This window comes from Ambystoma mexicanum, chromosome 2q (genome assembly GCF_040938575.1).
Source record: "Ambystoma mexicanum isolate Mex_15411 chromosome 2q, UKY_AmexF1_1, whole genome shotgun sequence".
NCBI classification, from domain to species: domain Eukaryota; kingdom Metazoa; phylum Chordata; class Amphibia; order Caudata; family Ambystomatidae; genus Ambystoma; species Ambystoma mexicanum.
Window position 1 is genome coordinate 199,009,993 of NC_090924.1, and position 23,188 is coordinate 199,033,180.

Genomic DNA, 23,188 nt, shown 5'->3' on the forward strand with positions numbered 1-23,188 from the left:
TATTTGGTTATTTATAACGCGCTTAATACCCAGAGGTTTCTAAGCGGGGACCCGGGGACTGAATCTGTGTTGCTCTGCGTGGTCTTGCTTCCAAGGCAAGCCCTTGCCCTTGAGCTAATCTCCTGAGACCAGTAACAAAGGAGAAATGTGTACTGCTCTAGCAACTGATCCTTTTACTGCTGTTTTGGTGATGGTGAATGGACTGTGTAGTTATCAATACTGTGACTAGAGTAACAGCTTAATTGTTCAGCAGCAATGAGGACACAAGTGAGCCAGATAATAAGATAAGATGCATCACTGATTGTCGGTTATCTGGGTGACAGCCAAAAGTCTGGATAACAAAGCTTCCTGGCCTTCGGCTCTGTCTACTGGGACGCTGGCATTTTATAAACCGAAACAGTACTAGTATCAGCTATGAATGATGCTAGTTAATAGGGCGTTTCAAAAACTGGGGTATTGGATAGCAAAGCTTCTATTGTGTTTTTGCTTCTTGATAAAAGAAATAAAGATAAACGGGACAGAACGAAGCACACATATTCAGTATAAGTAGTAATGTAAAAATAAATTAATAAATACACATTGTGATGTGGAGGGTACACTTTCCTCCCACAAACACATGTATTGGAAAAGGTGCTGCACAAAACATGGACATTATATTCCCCTTCCTGCTGCTATTTCAAATTTCTAATGTGTGCCGGCTCGCATAACGTTAACAAACAAAAGTCAGGAAATGTGTCAAACTGTGAGTGGCAGATCTTTCAATCCACAAATATGTTGCAGAAGATATCATACATGACATCATACATGGTGTAGATTTACATTGACGGCCTATAGTTTTATAGAATTTACTGTTCAACATTTGCGTCATATTCATTTTTTGGCTATTTTGTCTGTACTTACTGACATCTTTTGTTTGTGCTGTAGAAAAATATTTGCAACTAGTATTTTTCTGCATTTCTTTGAATTGAAATGCATTTATCAATAACAAACACACACACAACGAATATGATATCGGTTCTTCCATAATAATTTCAGCTCTTTTCTTTTACTTTAACACAACATGGCTGCTCCTGTGATTGCTACGGACCTAACACATGTTGTCAGCAATGCAAATAACTTTAAAATAATGTTTACCACTAACTCTACACTCTGTTTGCTGTCACCCTGCAATACAGTTATTCTGCAATGCATCACTGACAGCCAGAGGAACCAAGCAGAAAAACTTGTTTTTATGTTTTTTCCATCTTTAAAAATAAATGATGTAAAAAAATAGGTGTAAAAATGACTACATACAGAAAACTGGGATCAGTAATCACATTACATATGACATCACGCCAATTATAGTCGCACCTGAGACACTAAATTGGTCTCCACAGTGTGACTCTATGTCCTGTTTCTCAGTTTATTAAAATGATTTATGAAAGAGGGAACATGTAATATGTTCTGCCCCTGCCTATGTGGGTTCTAGGCTCACTCTTCCCTGGAAACCCTTACTGAAGTCGATGATACAGGATAATTGCATAGTGTGGAAGCAACCAGGCTTCTCCAAAGATGGACCCTAGAGTCCCACCACAAATATATGTGCGACTGGTTACCATCAAGATGCGGCCGTGGAAGCTCTAGAGTCACTGGAGACTCCATTGATGCTCCATTACGTTAGCCATAGAGCGTGTTTAGCAGTCTAGTTCTCTGATCCAACATGGCCGCCTTCAGGATATTACCGGCTTCAGTGCAACGGATCCGTGCGTTGCAACTGTTGCTCCGAGCTTGGTAAGACACTGTAGTTCTTGTTTTCTCCTCTGTTAGCTTTGCTTTCCCTCGCTCTGTGCTCCGAATCTCCCACAGCGCTTCCTCCCCTCTGCTTCCTTTCGCACGGCTCTCGGCTGCGGTCTTCTGCTTTCCTCCCGCAGTGGTGTGCCCTCATCTAGACAACGCGGCACATTCACCTACTTCAGAGCAGCCCTTCTTGTCCTGCCTTGCCGAGGCTGCCTTGCGACAGGTCCTCCCCTTGCTCAGCTCCTATGGTCTCAGACCGCTCCCTCTCCCTATTCCTTGCCTTCTTCTATCTCGTTATCTTTGCTTGCTTGAGAGGCGCTTTCTGGTACCTGGAGTCTATTATCCATTCTCCATTGCATTTTCTGGGACTAGCTCACTCCTGGGCTTTTGTCTTTTGGATACCTCAACCAGTCCATCGTTGGATACTTTTGTTGCTCAATCTTCTGTGGATGCTAAGGACTTTCTACCTGGACTTACCTACAACAATCAAGAATATCTGGGTTTTTCTGCCCGACGGCTTTTCCCTGGGCTGGGGTCGTCTCCCCGGAGTCCCCGCTGCCTGGCAGAATGCTTTAGGGGCAAGAAGAAGGGTAAGAAGACAACTCCATGCAGAAGAAAGAAGGACGAGTCACCAGACAAATCAGCAGAAGAACCAGGTTGGAGTCTGAGGAGGAAACCAGCAATGACACCACGGGTTCACACCCAGAATCTGAGAGTTACCTAAACTGTTTTAGACATTACTGGGTATTTGTGAAGCGCAAGGCACGAATGAAAAAGTGACTCCAAGTCACAAATGGCAATTCATTCCTTTTGCGACAGACTGTTTGATTAGTAACCACGGGGTGCTTTTTGGCAAAATGTGTTGCAAGTTTTGCATTTTAATTAATATTTGTTCAGTAACACTGGTCAAAACTACTAGCTGCACAGTGAACGAAAACTGGCTTACTTGACCAAAAAGGTGGCCCACACCATCAGGTTTGGCCTCCACTTCAGGCCAGGGACGTCATTTCACCGGAAAGGACATCACACGAACTTTGACCTCTGATGACATCACACGAAGTGATGTCATTTGACCCCACACCCCAAAGTGACATTACTGGAAGCAATGGAACACGACCTTTCACCCCTTCATAAAACAGGAAGTGGCATCACATATCATTGCTCCTAAGTACACTACGAAAATATGGTTATGATATCACCATAATACTATATATTCATTTCACACAAGAATAGATCACCATATGTATCATTAATATCAGTGTGTATAGGCCCATATTACCAAATTACTGTGAATGCAAGCAGACACCCAAGGCCTAATGATGTGTTATTGAACAGCACGTACGCTTAAGCGCTGTATATAGAACACATATACCTACAATGTCACCCAACCTGTGTTGGTACTCATTTATTGATCTCAGAAGGATGAAAGGCTGAGTTGAGGTGTTTAACCCCTTAAGTGCCAAGGACAAGGTATTTCGTCCTTGGGATTACCTCCCTGTTGCCAAGGACGAGATAGCTCGTCCTTGGCACCTAAGGGGTTAATGAAGGAGAAAATGTTAGAAGACATTGAATGGCGAAATACCGAAATCACCAAAAAAGGCCTTGGCACTGGGTTGGGGGGGAAACCCATGGCAGTTTTTTAAGAACAGACTCCACCAATCCTCAGCTGACATGGTCCTAAATCTTGCCAAGAAATTGCCAAAATACTGAGTGCTTCTTGCGGTGGTAAATAAATGGAAGAGGGTTTCTTTCGAATTCTCCACTTTATTGTTATTCCTATTCTTTCTTATTAAGGGTCACTGCTTAAAGTGTTAAACTTGTGGAACCCCCTGTTTGAACAAGAATGTCAGCCACTCCAAAAATAAAGAGCCACATGGCGCTGGCCACAGACCAGGCGCTTACATTTAAAAACACGTTTTTTAGGGGTAGCAAGGGAGACCTCAGGGGTCGCAACTGGGACACCTGGCTACCCTCAAATGACGTCCCTGCTTCAGGCATTGCCCTTTAGGACAGTCTGAGCTTACACTTCTGCATGTGATTGCCGATAGATCCCTGGCTATTTTCTGGTAGCGTGGTCGTTCGCGACCTCCCACGTTATTTTGCATAATATGCCATTGAAACAGGAGTGCTTAATCCACATTTCAGACGCAGGGAAACACAAGTCCTTCATTCAGCCTCCATCAGGGGCCATTTTCTTTCCTTTTGATCACCCCGGAGAAAGTGGAGCCCTTTTTGTAGCCTTCTGATCACTTCCGCTCCATGCAGATTCCAGCTTGGTGTATTTATAGGCACAGAATATTCCAATCAATGCTCTAATTTTACACCCATTTTATTTGGAATATTCATTCTTAGTACATTATTGATGCACACCACATCTTCTACCCTAACAGTCTCTAAAAATAAATATTGATTGGAGAGAAGCTTGACTGGGATACTGCTGCTGATTATAATAAACACCACCACATGCCAATCTCATTTCCATTCAAATGGTCTAGGAAATGCACCATAAAGGCGCGCTTCCATTTATAAACAACCATTGTCAATAATCCAGGATCAGCTACTGATTCTTTGAATGGTCAGTCCTGCTCATCATCTCACCTGCATTTCGCATGGCTCTGCTCTTTCGCCTCCTGACTCTTCTGTTTACTGGCAAGCCATGGAGACGACATGTGGAGCATGTCTACCTTTTGTGGTATCCTTGTTTCATGGACCTAGGACACATTTAACTTTTATCATTTGTAAAGCATGTAATGCTGCAATGTGGCATCCATGCCCTCTGAGGGGGGAAACTAAATGGGAGACCACCAATTCAGAAGAACAGCACAAACACCTGAGATAAACTTTCCTGTAAATCCAGGATGAAAACACTGGACCTGAAATTGACACAAGCCTGTCTGAAAAAGGAGCCTCCTTCCTATACATCTCTACTTCCGGTTCCATGTCATTTCATCGCCCGCTTTTTCATCCCCAGGCTTTAAAACGTGCACATTCCATCGAATGTGCTCATCATCGTTTTTTATTTTTTATTTTGGGGGGGGGCCCAAAACCCCCCAAAACCCCACCCACACTTATTTTTTGGTATTGCCCACCCGCCCAAACCCTTATTTGGCCTTTCCCACAACGCCCCTAAAAATTTCGATGAGCACATTCGATGTAATGTGCACGTTGAAAAGCCTGGGGATGAAAAAGCAGGCGATGAAAGGACGTCGTACCCTACTTCCTGGAGTTACTCCATGTACCCACACAACGCTGTCCTCACTTCGAATTCAATGCTAGTATTGTGTCCCAGCGCTCATTGGTACGGTAACCTATCATTCCAATAATGACAGCCAGTCGGTTCGTGCCTCTGCCTTTGTCCCGCCTCTCCTCTTGGCTCACAGTCCGAGCTGGTGGAAGTCCAGAGACCTAAGGATGGAGCATCTCTTGCTGCTACGGCTTACCCTGTTTTCCTGTCTGTCTTTCTAACAGAATTTTCCTTCGGCCTCACCGCATCAACCTCCAGAATTACAACTAAGTTGCCAGGGTTGTGCGTATGACCGCAATCACGATTCAGCGCACATTATCAAGTAGAACGCCTCCAAATCTGAAGCCCTCTTTGGGTGCTGTGTGGGAGCAATGCAACCACTCTGCAGTTCTCATGGTTTGGGGTCTTTTCATTGCTGTCGCTTTGATTGCATAGATCACAACAACATAAACCTGATGTTGTCTATGATGAAAACTAGATTTATCCTACCTGTAACGTGGGGACGCAGCACACACCACTGGATGCGGTATACAACTTTGACACTAAATTGATTTTCTTGTATCCTCCAGCTGGCCAAGTTTAACCACAGAAACCTTCATGTAGATGATGTATAATACCTGTTCTCTAGCTGTGACACAGGCGTAATGTACCAAACTGAAGGAATGGACCTGTGCCAGAAAAGGATTAATAGAAAGACTGAAAATTATTCGGGGACCATTGAGGGACCTCACAAGACAGGGCATGTGAATGGGATGAGACGGCAAGGCATTTCTGTTTGTGTTTAGCAAGGAAAAGGGCATACAGCCCCCTCCTGGAAAGCTATGTGATGAAGGCAGAGAAGAAGAACTTAGTGGACAATGGTGTCAAATACAGATTAAGTATCACATTAAATTGTTGTGGGGACATTGCCCCCATTGGTCACCCACTGGGGAGACTAGATCTTATTCCATCCCCTAAGCTGGGAAGCAAACCTGGCTGTAAGGAGTACAGGAAAGGGTGTGCGACAACAAACTGCTGTACCCGCTCCATTGCTGTAAGCTAACAGGGTTTTGTAGAAAAGTGATGGATTTGATTTGGAGAGAAAATATGCCGGGACAAGCAAATCGAGGGAAGCTAGTAGGGGAGTTAGTATGGAATACTTAAGTGCCAGTGCAGTCAACTCACACACTACAGATGAACTCCCCAGAGCTTTAGGGGATGGCGTAATATAACTAGAAAGTTCTTTAAAAATCATGTGAGGATGGGGGTCTCATCTTTCTGTCTGCAATAATGTAGTATGTGTGCCTGTATGTTGGGCCATCCCTTTGCTTTGATCCCAACCACCTTGTTATAATCTGCTTGTACATCTTCAGGGATACGCTTGCGTAACAAGTGATAGAAAACAGCAATTTTCATGTCCCATCCCTCTCCTGTCCCTAACCACCACATCTCTTTGTTTCTGCAGAATATAGAGTGCAGGGTCCTCATCTATCTTCATTGTGCGGTCCATGATGGAGTTTATGTCTGGTCTGTCGGGGTAGATGTTCCTCAATACTTTCCATATTTGTGCTCGCAGTTATTACACTGAGCACCATTGTTTGCAGTATCACTCAACGTCACTCTCCTATACCCCACCCTTTTTCATATTTCATAATCCTGCTTCCCCAGGGGGGTAAACAATCTTTTTTTTTGTCTCCTACAGCTAACGAGATAACTGCCAGTGTTTTTCAAGCACATAGATCCACTTGCCAGCTCTAACGGTGCAGGATGGCAAGGTGCACATTAAGCTATCCAGGTGAGGCCAAGGCACATAGTGAGATCGTCCTGGTCCCTTCTGAAGCAACGGGGACCGTGTTCCTCGTTTTTTATGCTGCAGTATGTTCCCTCGCTTCTTATCCTTGGCTAGGGCCATTCAACCATATCTCTGTCTAAGCCTCTGACCTCATGGTGTTACTTCCTCTGGGTCCTCTGTCTGCCACCCATAGGCATCATCCTCTACCTCTCTGTCGGTATTAACCGAGTCATAGTCTATAATGGGGTTGCGCCCATCCATGTCTTGTGGCCGCCCTGTAGTTCCCCCTAAATTGGGTGTTTCCTCTTTGTGGCCATCTGAGGATCTTCGGTAGCTTTACTGTCAATCTTAAAAAGAATTGGTCCCGCTGTCCATTAGTCTGTTCCAATTGACACACTCTGCCGCTCCCCTTTCCCCTGTGCTAAATTTGCTAGCTCCTCCTCTGCCTTCCTTAATACTGCTTCTAATTGTCTGCAAGCCCTATTCTCAATATTTAAAATCAATGGGTCGCTAGTGTTTTCCTTGGGTTTCCCTAATGTTTCCTTTGTGTCTTCGGTTGGTGGTGTGAACTTGGCGTTATTGTATCCTACGGCATGATGTAGAGGGTAGAACCTTGAAGGGAGTGGGGCGGTTTCCTGACTATGCATCTGATCGGATCCCTCTTTACCATTCTCTGGGCCATTCGCTACCTCTACAAAATCATTTCATGAATCAAGTATGCTGTGTCTATTTTTCAACAGTTTCCTTCTATAAATTAACAGCAAATATGTGTGCATATGTTCTAATACATCTTTATCATGCCTGCCCTCTTTAGGCCATGGTTTAAACAACTAACCAACAGAACCCTGAACCCACTCTTTGTGATGTTTCAAAACCTTTTCCTTGTATTGCGGAAGTGCTTTGCACATATGCTCCGATTGAGTATCCATAGCACCACAAAGCTCTAACCTTGCTCAGAAACAAAAAGGCCACAAACCCTGATCCATCAGTGCCTTGCCTCCAATATTCACTACACACTGATAAACTAATGATTCATACAACCTTCAAAAGACACCCAACTCTAAGGCACCTCTCTCTCCTGCTTCTTCAAAAATTCCTAATCACAAAACGTCGTCATCTACACAATTACTAACTACGTTTATGCGCACATTGTCTACAATACCTAATCTGAACACATGTTAACAATACCCCAATAAGAAAACACCTTTGAAGAGCGCGAGAGAGAGTAATTTGCCCAATTATATAATCGCATAGATCACATTTCTGAAAAACACATATATTTTATACAATGATGTAGATTCTTCCTCTATCTCCTTACCTCGAGGCAAGGGTTTTCAGCCTCCTTAAGTTCCCTTCACTCTAGAACTTAAGGATATCCCCTCCTTTATAGTATCATCATCTTATATACAGCACTATATTTCCTCGCAATGAGGAGCTTCCCTTCCTTAATTCATCACTTTTATCACTTTTTATGATGTCATCTTTCCCCCACATCAATGGGGGCTTCACCTCTATTCCTTATGAATACTTTATGCCATACTCTAAGGGCCTCATTACACGGATGGCGGTAAGGGTTTACTGGTACCGGTATTTTACCGGTACCGGTAAATCCTTACCGCGAGGTCCCTTTGCGGGTTGGGGAATTTAACGCCTGCTTTTTGCAGGCGGTAAAAACCAAGCCGCAAAGGGACCAGGGAGCTAATTACGGTACCGCAATTTGCAGTACCGTAATTAGCGCCTTCCCCATTCCCATAGAGCCCTATGGGGCAAAAATGGGAAGGGCAATGGCGGAAAGGGGAATTACCGCCCCACCAACCTTGGAATAGGGCAGTAATTCCCCTTTCCACCAAGGCGGTGCCGGTATTTTACCGGCATGAACCATGGCGCTAATAGCGCCATGGTTCACCGCCATCCGTGTAATGAGGCCCTAAATGTTATCTTTCCCCTTTCAGAGGAGCTTTTCCCTCGTTATTTCATTAACTCAAACAATAGCAACTTACAAATAATAATAGAAAGACTAGCACTGTTTTTCACTAAGAAGGTGCACTCACGTGCTATGTGTCCTCTGAGTCCCCTCAAAGCCCTGCTTTCTTAACTGCCTGCGCCACCAGGCGCAGCACCCTCTCCTGGGGACCAGGCAGACCTTCAGATAAACAGGGCATCCGCTCACCTCTCTGTTTGTGTGCACAAAAACTGTTCTCGAGAGGTGGGGCGCTGCTGTCCTGGGCGTGCAGCGGGGAACCGCAAGCATTCTCGGGGGGAGAGAGGGGGAGGCTCTGGAGATCATGTCGGCAGTTCACCAAAATGTAAAAGTAGGATAAAAAAATCAGTCCAGGAAACAATGATGAGAGGCACCAATTGCAAGAACAGCAGCTTTAATGCATGCAATTAACGGCCGTGAGGTCAGTATAGTCTCAGGAGACCAAAAGCTGCGGCCCACATTGGGTTACAATATTTAAAGACAAAAACCACAACATTTGAATACATTAGATTACATTACAAAATGTCAGGTGTATGTGTCCCTATTAGCTCCTACCTATATAGGAATCTAAAGAGCGACATACATTACCTTATTCTGTTGGTTAATGCAATTCTAGTGACGTTATGAGTGCATCCCCCTGCAGATGACCTAATCGTGTGTGTCGTCAGTGAGAAGAGGGAAGGTAACCCCCGTGGCAACAAAACTAGATACAGTACGATCTGCTCCGATTGGAGCTAGACAGAAAACCCAGGCGGTTCTCCGACCTTGCAGCTTCCTCACATTTCAAACATATCTATTGAAACATGTTGCTATCCCCATTACTCATTCTTTTAGCTAGGCCAAGAACAGAAACGGTTAGTTTGCAGGGCCTCCTAAAATATGTGTCAGTGTCAGGGGCTCCATTCTCGAGGAGTCATTTCTTATGTTATCTGTGCTACTAGCCGCTCTATCACAAGTCAATCCTAGAATCCTCTAGAGGGCAGTAGAGTCACAGCCCAATTTAGCACTTCAGCAATGCCTCAACCTGAGGCCTGGTTCACACCAAAACATGTCTTCTGCAATCATTGTATTTTCTTCTTTGTAATGCTAAGAACATAAACTGAGGCTATTGACTGCGTCCCCATCCTCTGGGAAAGGATAACAATAATATGACTCTTGCAATAATAACACATGTTTGCTACGCACTCTTCCGCTGTGGACCTCGGGAATCATAAGACTTTCTGGAAAGAAGCAGAAATGAAGGCTAAATAAATGAAATCACAGCAGCTGAGAAACTAGACCTACTGCAGCTGATAGAATTGAAAGTGCCAGAGATACTAAAACACCATGGCATCACTACCAACATTATAATGGCGAAAAACCTTCACGTTTTTCATTTTCTTTAACTTTTCTGGTGTTGTACTCCCATATGAACAGACACCAAATGGCAAAAGCATGAGCATCTTATGAATAAATTCAATTATAAAGTGAGTTTATGAGATTTTTCTGGATATGTTTTGCAAAAAAGAAAAAATATCTATTTCTATTAGCAATTCTGACTTATTGCAGTTGGGAGATCAAAATGGTGCATCTGTGCAAACAGTGTGGGGGTTCAGACAACAAGTACTTTACCAAAACGAAGTGAAATACAGCATTGTAAAAAGGTTTCTAATCCAAGCTAATAGTCAAATAACAGCCAAGGCCAGCCTGGAGAGAGTGCTCCACCAATCAGCGGTGAGAGAACGCAGGCTGCGGTGAATTGTGCAAACTGTGATCCCTCACATTCCATGGTCTCCGCTCTTATGCGGCCCCCACCACTGCCCACCTGTCAGTCGCCCACTTTCCTCAGTTTACCTGCTCCTGTGCTGCCAGGTCCCACTCCCACCTTCTGTCTGCACCCTCCTTCTGATGGAATCCACAATAGAAAGGGCCAAGCCGCTTTGCAGATAGCTTCAGTCTTTGGTTGATGTGAGATTGCACAGAGCATTTAATCAAACAAACCTTCTTACAATACCCCTTGAGCACCTGCATCTTCCAAAAGCCGGTGCTAATGGGTGGTATCAACCTGGTCAGTGGGCCTATCCATCCGGCAATGGTGTTGCTGCCCTCTTTCCACGGCCTTGCTTTACTCAGGCATATAACTTGGATGGCTTGCTGCGACCAGCACGGTCGGCCCACCGACCATGTAAATATCGATTCATTCAATACCATCACACTACTAGAATGAAAACATCAGTCATATTCCTACTCCAATTATAAAACACAATCATAATAGCATCACTTGGTTTTGAAAGCGCAACGGGACTCACTGAAAGTTCGACAGTGTGGTAAAAAAGTGGCGCTAATTCAGTTACTTCAACTTTTTTGGCAGTAACAAAATGACCACCACTTTTACAACATTACCAAAATATAGTTATGTCCTCGTAACCTGCAGGTGAAGGAGAGGCAAGAGACAACTGCGCCTAGCCCGAGGACACCCACCTTTAGAAAAGCCACTTGAAATATCTGCAACAGAGCTTGTGGGTGAAACTAAAGGAAACTTAGTGTGAACTGGAATTAAAGAATTGAACTTTGTTAAAGTGTTGAAAGACTTGAAGCCTTGGGGAAGGGAAACGCCTTGGTGTTTTGTGAACTATCCTGAAGCCTTGGAGAAGGGAAAGCCTCTTGGAATTTTGTGAACTTTCTTGAATCATGGGAAAGGGAGATCCTTTCCAACCAAGAGCTGGGATAAGCTTGGAACAGTCATTTGAACACTTCTGATTTTGAAGCTGACATCCCTACACACTGTAAACAAGTAGATGCGAGGGCAAGTATATGTTCTGGACACAGATAGACATTTACTTTGGGCACCCTAACATAGACTATCCTTAGTTTTGTTTAGGTAGGGAAATCCCAGTTTAGCACGGAGAAGGTTAGGCCTTTTTCCCATCCTCCTTTTTGATTTAATAAAAGTACAAAGAGAAAAGTTGAGTTCAGTTGTTGTGTCTACTTCATGATGCCGTTACAATTGATACTGGCACTTGCTACTGGGAGGCTCTGGCATGCCTCACCATGTTTTAAAGCGGGCACATTTATAATGCTGTGTCTCAGACAACCTTTTCACCCACTACACCAAAAGGGCACAATCAGATTCTTAACCCCACACAAAGTCAAAACTAGGAACCAAAAGCTGACACCACAAAGACATACTTTAACGATTTAAGGTCCATGAAAGCAGTTTGGGGAAGCCCTCTTCTACCATGTGTTTGTACACCATCCCGGTCCAGCCCTGGTATTTGTACCACCAAAACTGCAGTCTGTTATATTCACCCAGTAACTGTGCAGTATGTCCACTTTCATCTGGTACCACCCCCTGTCTGTTATTCAAGTACACTGATCCACCCGTAAAAAGCCCTTTCTTTGGCCAGTATAGCTGCACCCAGAAGAATCATCATGGTACATTTGGTACATTTAGAAAACCCTAAGCAACAATGGCATAAAGCGGCGCAGGTGCACCTTACACAAGTGAGTGGCACAACGCATTCCACGTAAAGCGGTGGGGGTCATATAAAGCCACATTAAATACATTGGATGAAAAGCACAGAAGATGTAATGATTTGTGAGTGAAGAAAGTGTAACACATTAATCCAGGAACTTCTTAGGTTCCTCCATGCTCGGACTTACTTTAACTATGGATAACACTTTTTCGCTGAAGACCAAGACAGCTTGTGAGAAAGTCCACTGACCAACCTTACTGGTGTATGGTGGCTTTGCAAAGGGGCCGGGTGCTGCCACAATTCGGATGCTGGTGGGCCCATGGATAGCGTTGGAGGGTAACTCCTGGATACAAACACAATACTATGCGTGCAAGCAAGAGGCTCCTCACATCGCTGCTGTAGAAGAATGAGTTATATGAGGAAGTTCCATAGAGCTGGCAGTGCATGTGAGCTTGGCTTTCCTTGTACGTTTCCGTTTTCTGTCTTATGTTGGGCCCCAATCAGTATGATTGGGACCCAACATAAGACAGAAAATTGAAACTTTAATCATTCACTTCACAGGATCTCCACACATATATGTCTAAGGCCTGTTAGACTACGGGAATCCTCACTAAGGGTGGGGCCATAGTGTGGCAAGCAGAGAGAGGACCATCCATGGGAAGGGGCTAACCAACCCCAAGTCCCACATCAAAACCGCAGCCCATCTGCGGGGCATTGGCCATCAACCAATTGCCATATGGTGTTATTCAGGCATGATAGGCTGTGTTTATTTTTAAATCTTTTCCCCAAGTAATGTGTGCTTCTGTGGTAGGCGAGCACTGGAGTGCTCGTGGAGCGAGGAACACACCACTCCCAACCAGCGCGGGCCACAGGAACCAGAAAGCAGTATCATACCTTGTGAGAAAGCAGAAGACACAAAGGCACCCGTTGAGTTCACTAGTTGTATGTGACTCTGAAATGCTCCGTAATCGCCTGCTAGCCTGTGTCAACACTATTGATTATCTAACTAATGTAAACAAGCGGAAATGGCAGACTAAGACTAATTTTGCATACCAATCTGATGCTTACCAGCTAAAGTGGCAAAATAAGAACATTGGGGTCAATTATAATTTTGAAGGTAACAATAACCACCATTGCCAAAGCCCAGAGAGGGCAATATTAAAAGACATTGCCAACCACCAATATTGCCAAAACCTAAAGAGGGCAATTAAGAAACAGTCCAATGATAAACCCTATTGTCACAGAGGGGAATAGGCAATAGTTTATAAAGACCCAAAAAAGCATTGTCTAAGGCAAAGAGGAGCCAGTGTGACGAAACTCCATTTACAGCATTTGGTTGATGTAGGAGTGGGAAAACAAGTGTGGCAGAAGGCCTGCCCTCCTGATAGCCAGCATTCATATGAGGAGAGAAGCATACTCTGCTTGCAGGTGGCAACCCTAATGGTGTAACAAACAACATCAATGTGGTACATGTTTTCTCAGCAGAAGTAGCCCATATTAAAGTTGTTGATACTAATATTGTTGAAGTCCAGAAGACTTTGTTGTGGCAGAAGAGCAGCCTTCCTGATAAAGCGTATTCAGGAGGAGAGGAGCATGATCTGCATGTTATGTGACATAAACAGCACCAATGTGTTTCATGTCTTACTAGTAGAAGTGTTAATTACTGAAGTTGTTGAAAGTCAAAAGACTTTGCTAAGTTATTGCCATGTGAACTTTACTACAGAAGTACTTGCAGTAGAGTTAGAAGCTTTTAGTCCTGGTAGGAGAGCATACCAGGGCAAGGGACCATGTAGTGTTAGACCTGGCAGATGAGTGGACTAGGTAAAGTTGTTGCAGTACTGCGTTGTGGCTAAAGACTGTGGAGAAGAAGAAGTGGCAAGGCCACTACTTGACTTGGTGGATCATTGTGAAAGCGTCCCGACAAACATTTCTGTTGCTATTAAGGAATTGTGAAAGTGTTTTTGGTTCTTCAGAAGAAGTTGTGTTACTATGTGTTACCAGTAGAGAAACAAGGATTTGTTATTTCTTTTGAACTGTTGGAAAAGTTCACTAAAAGACTTTCAGAGCAAGAAAACCTTATCACCAGAACTTTGTTGAGAAACACTACTTTCCTATTTTTGAACTGTTGTCACAAATTCCTGATTTGAATCTGGGAAGGGAATATTACCAAATCACACAGAGAAACAGTTAGCTTGTGTTTGACATAACCGTGGTTTTGCTATATTTTGAATTGCCATATTCCTCCCTTCAAATGTTAGTTGTATATATAAGAGTGAGGGACAGATTCTATTTGTTAGAGTGTTTCCTTTAGTTATTTTGACAGGCCAGGAAATTCTCTTTAGGGTAGGGATAGTGAGGTGTTTATCAAACCCTTTTAAGTTAGCAAAGTGGCATCTTATAAAAAACCTTCACAAGGTTGTCCGCCTTACATTTCAGATCCCTCACACTGTTCACTGCCATCTCTTTTGGCAACTCTTCCTCTAAATGTAGATTAGGGGTTGGCTCTTTCACCCAATCTTCCTTGATTTCTCAAAGCACTTCATTCTAAGCTTCTCTCACCACCTCCTCCTTAACATCGCCCACCACCTCCTGCTTGGATACCTCTGTCTCCAGGTAGAACGTCTCAATATCTCACTTCCAACTTCCTGAGTGTCTCCCCATTCCCCAGCTTTCTGGGTCTTTCTCTATCTGCAGTCTCCTAGATTTTTCTCCCTCTGCAGCATCTTCTGTGTTTCTCTCACTCGCCCTCCACAGCCTCATGTGTCTCTTTCCCCAACGTCATGGGCCTCTCTCTCTTTATCCCCTGCATCATAGGTCATTCTTTCCCAAGCCCCCTTGGCCTCTTTCTCCCCAGCCTACTAGCTCTTTCTCCCCAGTGTCTTGGCACTCTCACCCTAGCATCCTGGCCGTTTCTCCTCCAGCCGCCTGTGTTTCGGTCTACCCTGCCCTCTTGCACTCTATTCCAGCACCCTATCTCCTTCTTACTCCAGCTTCATGAGTCCTTCTCTCCACGGCCTCCTGTCTACTATTCCAGTTCCTTCCACTCACCTCTTCTGACATGTACAAATGAGCTCATTCTCCAAACACACACCAGAGACTGGTCAACATCCTTCCTTTTATTTGGGCCTAAAAACAATTCTGGGGTGCAGTTTCCCCTTTATTTATGAGTAATGTGTAAGTAATTCAGGGATTTGGTGTTCCCTGGGCAGTACCTTGCTCTAATGCTTCCAGCCCTTGCTTTGGGTCTCGCCTGAGTGTGTACACCTGTGGACAATCATTCTTGAAGACCAAGAACTGGTGGAATCACAGAGGTTTGCTAACTTCAGCAGTGCTCACTGTGAGCCTGCAGCGTTGTGACAACTCATGAAAAAGGGCCCACCTGAAGCTTGTCCGCAGTCTTGATTTTGTCACCCTCAGTAGAGTTGGAAACGGGCAGGCAGACCTCGCTCAGAGGGTCCTCCAACATGGTAAGTGGTGCATGTATCCTGGCTCTCCTCCTGGCCTATCCCACTAATTCATCTCACTGTACGTTCTTTCTCTACCTACACGAAGGCATTGGACATCTATTAGTTTGACCCTAAGTCTCAGGATACAGCCGCACAGTAACGTTCGGGGACTCCCTTAGAGGGACAGGAGCTTTCAAGGCTGCAATGTGAGCCCCTGCCCCCCGTTCATGAGATGACAGAGGTAGTGTGGGGATCCTCTGTATCATGCCCCTGGAAACCGCTCCATGTGGCTTATGGTGGCACCCGGCCCCTTGTGTGACCTCACCATCCACCAGTAAAGTGACTTCGTCCCAATAACCAGATCTCACTCAGACTGCAGGAAAAATAAGACACAATCTGAATTACTGAGACACTGGGCCTCATTACGAGGTTGCCGGTCCGGATACAACGGTACCGGTAAGCTTGCCGGCACCATTGTATCCGGACCGGCAAACTCCGAGTTGTGCTCGCGGGTGCCTTTCATTCCGCCAGGCTTAGCCTGGCGGAATGAAAGGCACCCGCAAGCACAGCAAGCCTACAGCACCGGCACGGTAATGAACCGTGGCAGTGCTACAGTGATCCCCATTCCCATTGAGCCCTGTGGAGCTCAAATGGGAATGGGGATCTACCGGCACCCGCGAAAGGGCAATTACCGGGTCCGGCGGGGCTGGAATACCCCAGTAATTGCCCATTGGCGGGTGTTGGAATTTCTTGCCGGTTTGGAGGTAGTCTTGCCGGTTTTACCGACAAGGCTACCTCCAACCTTGTAATGAGGCCCACTGTCTTTAACACATTGACGATTGGATAACATGAATCCATCTAAAACATATGTTGTCATCTTTGGCTGAAATCAACATCTGTGGACACCAGTGTTCTAGCCTCCCAACCTGAGTGCATTGCCCATGACAAGTGAAAAAAATAGGAACTAGCTCTTCATTTTTTTTTTGGCAGAAAATAATTGCTGGTTTCCCACACTACAACTTGTTGTAAACAGGTTGGCACCATCTAAGAACCTTAAGGACTTTAATCAAATAGCCGGCTGCACCACAGCCTATGATAACCACTCTGGCCCAATCATCTCGCGAATGGATGACTCTAATGGAGCACATCATGGCCTGCTCACGTATGCACTAAATAAACTGCAGATCGTTTAATGGGCAGCAGTCCGAATAATTCTCAGTGCCCCTCAATACGTCGCAGGGAGGCTGGCTGCCAACCAAAAACCTAAAAACATTACTCTTCAGAACTGGGTAGTCTAACATCAGGATGATTGACCCCGCAATCATCCTGCATTTAAATGGTATATAACTGTATTATTGTATTATATGTACTCTATACCTTTTGCAACCATGAAGCCTTGTAACCAGTATGCACCACCTTCTTAAGTATGTAACTGCGCCTAGTTGCCTTTGGGCTTTGAGCGCAATACATGTGAACAAATAAATAAAATAAGTAAACAAACAAAAAAAACAAAAAATAAACCAGCCAGAGAATCCTACTTAAAGTCTTTTGCCTGATACTTAAGTCCATTCAGGGGCAAGCCTCATCTTTATCGCTAATAAAGATTCATGACACTTGAGCGAATTAGAACTTTAGGTTCTTCTGGAAATGTTCAGTTGACCTACCTAGAATATACCGTAAAAGGGCAGGAGGGAGGGTGTATTCTCCAAACATGGATTTTGCTCCCATTATATAGATGTTTCACTGATCAGTAGGGTTTTAAGAAGACTCCCAGAACCGTTGCTTGTCCACTCCATGTAGGTCTTCCCTCACCCTAATCAGATCCTCGAGCCTCAGTGCCAAGATGTCTTCATTTGGCACTTGTTGCGCTTTATATGTTCTGTGAAATATAATACGATTCAAACCAGCTATTAAAAAAACTGCACTGACAAATCTGATTGGTCTAGCTCTTTCATACTGGAATGCTTTTGTGTGATGTCTATGAAGATATGGTTCTTTTTGGAGGAAAAAGGGCAGCGTCTTGATATGGTAGAGGAGGCTGCCATCCATGTCATGGGGCTCTGGTGAAGAATGTCTTCTGCACAGGATGCCAAAGATTGCTGTTTAGTTATAGCCAGTGGTGCTGCTCAATTATGCCATGGGCTTCTCTTAAATTATGCTATAGGGTGCAGCAAACTATGTCACAGGTATATCCTAATTATGTCATAAGGTCGCAGCCCATTATGCCACAGGCTGCTGCTAATTATCGCATGAGGTGCTGCTGAATATCCAAATATTGGGCCTCATAATAAGTCAGACGGTCCAATATTAAAGTGCCGGTGTTCACGAATACCAGTACTTTACCGGAGTGGCTGACTAGAGGTTTGCTGGTGGGGCACCTGTGTTATAGCGAGCTAGAAGCTGGAGTTAAGGTAGGTGCCTTACGGGCAAAACACGCCATAATTACTGCACCAGTATTGCCGGTGCGGCAATAATGGCACGGACTCCATGAATGGGGAATTACATCATTACTCCGGGACTCGTAATCCGGCAACAATGCAGCCGGACCAAGTACCGGAAACAATAATAGCATTTCCCGGTATCCTGGCAGTTTATCGCCAGGATACCGGCAGGGTCGTAATGAGGCCCATTGTCTGGGGAAATCAGGATTAAAAAGTGCCTGCATAGGCTCATCACATTCCATGGCAATGCACGGAGGCCTACTGTTCACTTCGTTTGAGCCATGTTCCAGAAACAGACCTATGAGGGAAGGAAATAGGCGTCTGGAACTTGACTTTTTAAATGGCCTCCCCACTGCTACATGAACCTTGCTCACCTTTTTATTAATAACTGTTCCATGTGGGTTATAATAAACCTTTCAGAAGGTTTCACCAAAAGAGGAAGTGTAGGTTTGACGGACCTATCATCGAGTGACTGAGCTAATTTGACAAGAGCATGGAAGCTAAGAAAGATCTCGGGGTGCTCCCTAGTTTCGGGTAGTTCCCATACACAGTGCAGCCATACAGCATCATGATTGTCTTCTCGACTTGCTTCTCTTGTCAGAGGCATAGGGCCTCATCACGACCCAGGCGGTAAGTTACCGCCTGGGCCGTGACTTTACCACCATGGCGTAAACTACGTTTACGCCATGGTGGTTGGCGGACTTACCGCCCCATTCGGACCTTGGCGGGGCGGTAAGTCCCCAATCCCCATTTACCCTTCCCCATTCCCATTTTTGCCCCATAGGGCATAATGGGAGTGGGGAAGGCGTTAATTACGCCACCGTAAATTACGGTGGCGTAATTAACTCCATGGTCCCTTAGCGCCATGGATTTTAACACCTGCTAAAAGCAGGTGTTAAATTCGCCATGGCGCTAAGGGACCTCGTACTCAGGCGGTAAGGGTCGGCGCTGTTTACGGCGCCGTAAACCCCTTACCGCCTGGGTCGTAATGAGGCCCATAGTCTTGGTAGGGCTTTGCATGTAAGATAATGTAGTTAGGCAAGAACAATATGTAACAAATATGACATTCATAAAGTTCCTTGGGTTACTGGCTCAGCCCACTCCAAGGCCCTTTAAAATGTGTGCCCGTCCATTTTGCTAGCATCAAAAGCCTAGGCGGTGCCAACCGAAAAGATGAATGATATCAAAGACGAACGGTTAAGCGATGGGCAGAGTGAATATATAGCCGTAGTAGTTGGCTGATCACAATTCGCACCATGATCTGCCCTCCTACTTTGGTACCGCTCTACTTGATTGGGCACTGGTTTCAGCTATAGCAATATTGGGTTCCCAACAGGGTTTGCCTGTGCCCCTATCATGAGGTCCCTCCCTTTAGGATCCCTTGCAGCACTGAAAACATGACCTAGGCCTTCTTACAATGCCTTCCTGTTGTAATAGTTAATCCCCTGACTCTTCCCTCCTATAGAGTTTGGCAGACGAGGAGCGTCCAGTTGTCTTGTAAAGTGGGCTTGGAACAGGCCTTGCACGTTTTGCTTGTGGTAGGGTTGGAGCAACAGGTGGCTGAAGAGTGCCCGTTTGTAGACCCCTGTGAAAATAAGGAGAGGTAGAAGCACCAATTTAGTAGTGTTGACACTACAGCTAACCCCTGCGCACTGTTCCCTTACAAAGATCCACATTGGCAGGGTGTCACAACCTGTATGCGGGCTCACCTGTGAGGGCTTGGAGTGTCTCCTCTTTGTAGGTTCAAGCTGCCCATGCTTCTTGGAGGTGCGGGTCTCGTGGAGGTAAGGACAGGTTTCTTCGGTAGTCAGTTCAACTGTCCAATGTGAAGACAGTATTCCCAGGGAAGAATAGGAGTGGTCAGAAGCAACCATGGGTAGTTCAAGGATTCATGAGCCCAGGGAGGAGTAACTGCGGTCTGAAGGCAACCGCGACTATTTGGAAGCCCACGAAGGAGGAGCAGTGGTCCGAAGGCAACCATGGCTATTGGAAGTCCAGGAAGGAGGAGCAGCGGTCCAAGGGCAACCACGGTGAGACTGCTGAACTCTGCTGCGGCTGGTCACTCCAGGAAGGGTGGAAACAGGATGGAACCACTGAGCAGAAATTCCAAGGTAGGCGAACAAGAAACACAAGGAAAGCAGCGACCGAAGAACTCGGAAACTGCAAGCGTTGACACACGCCGTACCGCAGGGGCGCGGCGCTTATCTAGCTATGGAGGTATTCCCAGGAGCTAGACCGCGGATCCGAAAATGGCGTCTGCCATGTTGTGGGGCTTGTAAGGTCGCTCTGGTACTATGCCGTATAGACCAGGAAGACCAGAGGGTACAGAACCGAGGTTTCATGACAGTATACCCCTCCGAAACCTTGAACCCCCAGGCTTGCCAGTGTGTACCCGATGGATCTGTTGCACCAATCTAGGGGCATTCATGTTAGAGACTGGTTGCCAGGGACGATCACTTGATGGATATCCCTTCCATATTACCAAATACTGTAAACGTCCTCTCCTGTATCTAGAATCACAGATCCTGGAGACTTCATATTCGACCTGGCCTTGGACAAGAAGAGGAGGAGGTCGAGGAGTGCCCTTGGTGGTTTGATGGTAGGGTTTCAACAAGGAGGTATGGAAGACAGGATGAATCTTGTTCCAAGCGGTAGGTAGACACAGTTGGTATGCTACAGGATTGATAATCTTGGATACAATGAAGGGTCCGTAGTATCGGGGTGCTAGCTTGTTTGGTCTCAAATGCCTAGGTAAATATTGGGAGGATAACCAGACCTTTTCCCCAACAGCATATGATGGGGCAGGTAATCTTTTGGCATCTGAATGTCTCTTAACATCTCTCCTGGCTTTGGTTGGGTGATTTTTGACATCCTGATGCGCTGATACTAAATGTGCAGCTCAGGAATCAGCAGAGCGAACAGGACTTGTCGAAGGTAACACTGATGGAAGCACTGACGGGTGGAAGCCTTGGTTACAGAAGAAGGGACTGGTTTTTATTGCTGAATGCTCAGAGTTGTTGTAGGTAAATTCTGCAACCGGAATCAAAACAGACCAATCATCCTGTACCTTGATGGCGAAGCATCGTAGATATTGTTCGAGGGTTTGGTTTAACCCTTTCGGTGATGCCATTAGTCTGGGGATGGTATCCTGATGATAAGTCACGTTGGATTCCTAGCGCCTTACAGAGATGTTTCCAAAACCTTGAGATGTACTGGGGTCCATGGTCAGAGAAAATCTTAGATGGGAGTCCATGCAGTCAGAAAATGTGTTTCACAAAAATAACAGCCATTTCTGGCACAGAAGGCAATTTCACCAACGGCGTAAAGTGGGCCATATGAGAGAAGAGATCTATGGAGACCATTATGGCTGTATGTCCCCTGGAGGGAGGTAGTTCTACTATGAAATCCGTTGCAATGATTTCCCAGGGCTGAGATGGTAGGTCTGGCTGGAGGAGCAATCCTGCTGGTTTTATGCTGTCAGTCTTGTTTTGATTACAGGTAGTACATGCCTGGATATATGTATGAACATCCTTGATCATCTTTGGCCACCAGAAGTTCCTTTGGATGGAAAGAAGGGTACACCTAACTCCACCGTGTCCAGAATGGAAGGTGTCATGGCATAGGTGTATTATCTGTTCTTTCAATGCCTGGGTAGGAATCACTAGTTGGGAACCCCGAAAAAGGAAGCTGCCTTTATATTTCAGGGCCCATGATTTGTTTCCCTGGAATTCCTTCCATGGGTCTGATGTTGTGGTCTCACTCTTAATTGTATGCAGGAGATAATTAGCCTGGGCGATGAACACAGTGTTAGGAAACATCACAGGAAGATCACGTATTTCTTGTGACGAATAGTCTGGACGTCTGGATAAAGCATCTGCAATAACATTCAAGGTTCCTGGAATAAGTTCAATATGGAACTGATATTGAGCAAAGAAGAAGGCCCATCGTGCTTGTCGACTGTTTCTACATTCCATAGACTGGAGGACTTGTAGATTTCTATGGTCCGTTCGTACTAGCACCGGGTAAGTGGCGCACAGGAGGAGATGACGCCATTCCTTAAAGGCTTGGCTAATGGCAAGTAGTTCTTTTTCCAGGACTGAATAATGAGTCTCACAGGGAAGCAAGGTCCGGGACAGATAAGCCACAGGATGTTCAAGACCATCATCGGCTTCTTGTTTTAAAACTGCACCAATAGCATATTCTGAGGCGTCTGTTTCCACTAAGAAGGGTCTTGTAGTATCTGGTTGCATCAAAACAGGTCCTTGTGGGAACTTCTCCTTCAGAGTTTGAAAGGCAGTTTCTTGTAAGGAAGTCCAATCGAAAGGGAACGTTTTTCTTGAATAAGGACACAATCGGTTGGACAATAGATGAAAAGGAGTGTATGAATTTTCTGTAGAAGTTTGCAAGGCCCAGAAAGGATTGAATCTGTTTAACTGAGCACAGGACTGGCCAGGAAGTGATGGCTTCTACCTTGGTTGGATCCATAGCCACTCCTTGAGGGTTCAAGACAAAACCCAGGTAACATACCAAAGATACAAGGAATATACTCTTTTCATGTTTGGCTAGCAATCGATGTTCCTTAGTCTTTGTAGTACCGCAGAGACATGTTCTTGATGCAGAACTGGGTCATTGGAATACACCAGGATGTCATCCAAATACACAATAACAAACAGCATATCTGAAAAAACCCTATCCATAAAACGTTGAAAGACAGCTGGGGCATTGGCAAGACCAAAAGGCATAACCAGATATTCAAAATGTCCAAAGGGTGTTTGAAAGGCAGTCTTCCATTCGTCGCCTTCTTTTATTCGGACTAGGTGATAGGCTCCTCTTAAGTCTAAATTGGTGAATATCACGGCACCTCGAAGTGCTTCCTCTATGTCTGATATCAGCAGTAAGGGATACCTGTCTTTCCGGGTACATTGATTTAATCCTCTATAGTCCAAACAGGTTGTAGTTCCTTGGTGTCTTTTTTGGGTACGAAGAACAAAGAAGCTCCTGCTGGGGACTTGGATGGATGGATGGTTCCGTTAGCAAGGTTGGTGTCCAAGTAGTCTCGTAGGACCCTTTTTTC

General features: G+C 45.2%; 1 protein-coding gene across 2 annotated transcripts in view; it reads right to left on the reverse strand.

The window, feature by feature from the left end:
- Positions 1–23,188, reverse strand: part of BMERB1 (bMERB domain containing 1) — a 1,034,991-nt gene that overhangs the window by 165,850 nt on the left and 845,953 nt on the right. The gene's annotated exons all lie outside the window — the stretch shown is intronic.